Source organism: Mya arenaria, chromosome 4, assembly GCF_026914265.1.
Source record: "Mya arenaria isolate MELC-2E11 chromosome 4, ASM2691426v1".
Taxonomy (NCBI): Eukaryota; Metazoa; Mollusca; class Bivalvia; order Myida; family Myidae; genus Mya; species Mya arenaria.
The window spans coordinates 10,468,160-10,472,326 of NC_069125.1; the positions used below are offsets into that span (position 1 = coordinate 10,468,160).

The 4,167-nt window shown below is 33.8% G+C and overlaps 1 pseudogene; it reads left to right on the top strand.

The window, feature by feature from the left end:
* The first annotated feature begins 1,862 nt into the window (after positions 1-1,862).
* Positions 1,863-3,272, top strand: LOC128230145 (protein ABHD15-like; annotated as a pseudogene).
* The last annotated feature ends 895 nt before the right edge of the window (positions 3,273-4,167 follow it).

Here is a 4,167-nt window from a genome sequence, read left to right on the forward strand (position 1 = left end):
ATTCAAAATAAGACCTATTCGAGAGGTTGGTTAAACGATAATGTTTAGGTAAAATACATTTCAAACACCTTTTAAATATTGTGTGAATTTGTTAGAAAATCAATTTTCAACTTTTAAAATCAATCATAAGTTTGAACAATGATCATTTGTGTTTATCAATATCGTTCTTCTCTTTGCTGAATCATCATTGAACGATGAAATATTAAGTACGTCGTAGCTTAGATATGTATGTATAATATTGCTATTGTGTGAATAATTTTCCTTATATAGTTTTGACGTATATAATCTACCAATATGAGAACGCTATCTGATTCAAAATAAATTCTGAAGTCCCCGACAAAACGTATGCATATATCCATTCCGAATATGAATGTATAAATTTGAAATTTGTGAATACTTTCAGACTGCCGAAACGCCAACAACGGAATGAAACATTCAATACCTCTGCCTATAATTGCAAGAGAGACACCTGATATCGCTGACGCAAATGGTTTTGTCTGTCCAAGAAGTAATAGTTTACCAGTATCAGCTCCAGCTTATAGAACGCAGACTTTGAGACACAGATGCCTTTAGACAGCTAAAAAGTTCGTACAATCGGAATGTCAGTTTCTAAAAATAATAGAAATTTTCAGCGTTTTGTTCAAAAACGCCTACGGACCTAAAGAAAGGATATGTAATCCAGCGGTTACTAATCAATGCTATAATATAATGAAACGATCAGGGGAAGTTTCATCAATACTTGAAGATATTGCGAACTGAAAGTGCAACAATTACAAACGATAAGTGGATTGGGTTGATAAATCAAGATGAACCGTTAAAAAGAAAACAAGGTATCCTTACGGACACTTGCCAAGCATGACATAAAATTCATGTGTGTTCTTAAATTAAGAGATATTATTAGCTGTCATGCTGGATTTCCTTCGGTGAACGAAACACCAAATACTTGTGACAATTATTTTTACTTGTAAATGATGGAATTTAAATAAGTGTATAGTTTCACTGAACACTACGATTAGCACATAAATATATGTGTGTGTGTGTGTGTGTGTAAAAAGGTAATAAAGTAAAACGTGAAAATCAAGGGATAGCTTTACCACTTATGACATGAACAACCATTATGCCATTATTGGAACCTCAATGAATAAGGGAAGGCATGTGCCGAACAATAAATACCGTATCACATCGAAGATAATTGAGATTTCAATGCAAGATTTCCGAACTCTTAAGCATTTGCACTAAGATTTTATTTGAAATAAACATAACTTTATGTGCGTGAATAATGTGATCAAATGTGATCATAAAATGTTTCATTTAGCTCAACAACGTATAACAAAGTAAGCTTTCATAGTATGTCGGATGCTCCATTGATCTGAAAAGTCATCAAGAGAATCGAAAACATATTAATGTTAAACTGACATTTGTGAAAGTATTGGAGAAGACAAAAACATTTATAGAATTTGTGTATTTGGAGTACACGAAAACAGTGGAAAAATCACTTAACTATAGAACACTGAGTATTTTTCTTTTTAGGGGAAAGACGGATATAATATGTTAATAGACTAATTATTTTTATCTTTTCGTAACAAACAATTGTTTACGATGAGAACACGTGCAGAAGATGTTTATATTGGATAAATGAATTTCGTTTTCCAACCTGAAAACGTTTAAACTGGATTACTTCCGTGATTAATTGACTTTGCAGAAATTCTCAAAGTGGATTATTGTGATGCCTGAATCAATTATTGTGTTTGTCATGTGAATACACTTGGTTTAAGGTTTTGCTGAACTTTAGTTTTTTTGCGTTTAGAAACACACACTGTTTTAACTCACATTTTGATAATATTGAACACAAACATACGTAGTAAGTTATTAAACGACGATGGTGACGGGAAAAATCACCGGCATTTAAAGGATATTGCATCAATTCCTATAAATATTTAATTTGAATTCTACAAAAACAAACAGTAAAAGAAACCGATATGAAGAAAAGAAAGGCGTTCATCATAATTAATATGAATAACTTATAATGTGCAAATAAAAACGAATCAGACGACCTGAATAGCAAACATACTTGATAGAGTTGGATCCACAGTTATGTTTTTTGCTGTGTACTCAACTGTGACGTCCCTACCATTCTGCGTAGCCGTGTTTGGCACATTAGTGGTCAGTGCTTTCATTTACGTCAAGTCTTTTATGACACTACCATCAACCATTCCAAAACTGTATTTCAAAGAATCAGCATTGGCGTCGCATCTTCTCAAGCGATGCAGACTAATGAACCGTAACTTCGATCCGCCTTGGTATCTACGAAACGCGCACATCCAAACGATACTTTCGTTTATTCTCACACATACCTCAACTGAATTTGAAAGGGAATATCTACAAATGCGTGATCGAGGAGTCGTAGCGCTTGACTGGGCTCTTCATGTTTCTGTCCATAAGAAAAAGTGTTGTTCTGTGTTAATAATACTTCCGGGATTAACCGCTACCGCGGTCAACGTTTCAAACCTGTGTAGTTTAGCTGCTCACAAAGGTTATAGGCCTGTTGTGTTTAACCAACGAGGATTCGGAAATTCAGTGTTAACTACTCCGAAGATACTGAGCAACGGGGATCCGCACGATTTACGCCAAGTTGTAAAATATATACATAGTCGATACCCAAAAGCGTTAGTTACAATGGTTGGATTAGGAACAGGTTGTTCTCTTTTACTGTCATATCTTGGAGAATTCGGTTCATTGGCAAACATTTGTGCTGCAGTGTGTATATCGGCGTGCTTTGACAACTCCGGGAAGTTTTCGAAAGGCGTTCAAGGAATATATGACATATTATATTTGTTGTCATTGAAAATTACGTTATGTGAACATTCAAATTCACTTTCAAAGTATATCGATTTTAATGAGTTGCTCAAATGCTGGTCATTTCGACATTTTGATGAGCTTATGTATTCAAAGTTATATAACTTTTCAAATGTAGATGACTTTTGGGACCGCAAAATCCTTTGAGAGTGGATGAGATATCAGTTCCTTTATTATTTATCAATAGCTTAGATGATCCGTTTTATTCCAAAATAAGCATTCCATATGATCTCTGCAAGTACTATCCACATTTTCTGATTGTGTGTACTAGTAAAGGTGGACATTGTGGATTTATTGACGACCCTTGTGATGTAAGTTGGGCGGATAAACCAGCACTGGATTACTTAGACACTGTATTAGAGTTTACAAATAACGGTCATACTATTAATTATGTAAAAAAAAGATCTACTATTTAAGTAATTTCTTGAAGTAATAAAATGCTATGATTTCTATGGATGGTTTGCATATTTTACCCCGCCTGATATTATGACTTTTATGATAGAGTTTAATTGCCATTAAATATTCCCTACAATAATTCACATCAAGGTGTATTGCTCTTCCGGTAACATATTGTAAGAAACATAATACGCCTGCATATTAGCCTTTATAAATGAAAATATAATTGATATTCCATGCGAATATATGAAAAATCTCAAATACGATCTGAAGTAAAGTAAACCACCCGTTTTCTTTACGTTATCTCTTTTGCTTCTACAAAAACATTGATGCAATCTAACAATCTGCAATATTAACTACAAAACAAGAACCTTTCCAACTCACTCCTTATATTCGCTTACGAATTAAAACAACAATCATAACCATTCAACGTGCACAATATTCCTTATTTTTAAGTAACGATCAAAACACGTCTGGCAATTTATTATTATATTGCAATTGATCACTAGTTGTAATTAATCCTTCCCAATGAATTGCTGTACAATAATTGTTGTTCGTCTAGGTTATTAATTCTTAATTGTTTAATTTGGATTTAAATGTTTGCATTTGACTGTTTTCAATTGATCAAAAACTCAGTTATCGTAATTCACCAGAGTATGAAGTTTTATCCAAAATTTATTGATATGTTATTAAATAATGTACTGTGTCTAGGACTAGGAAACGCGGACTTGTATTATGCGTTGTTTCCATCAAGCTCCATTTGGGACTTGTTGGTGTGACGTGCACGATACTCTATGTCAATGTGTATGACTTCCGGACGGAGGAAACATAATTTAATTTCTTACTGCGAGTTAGGGCGGATGTAATTTGTCCGATGCTTGACGTTTTGAGGTCTCTCGTGCAATGGGTATGGTC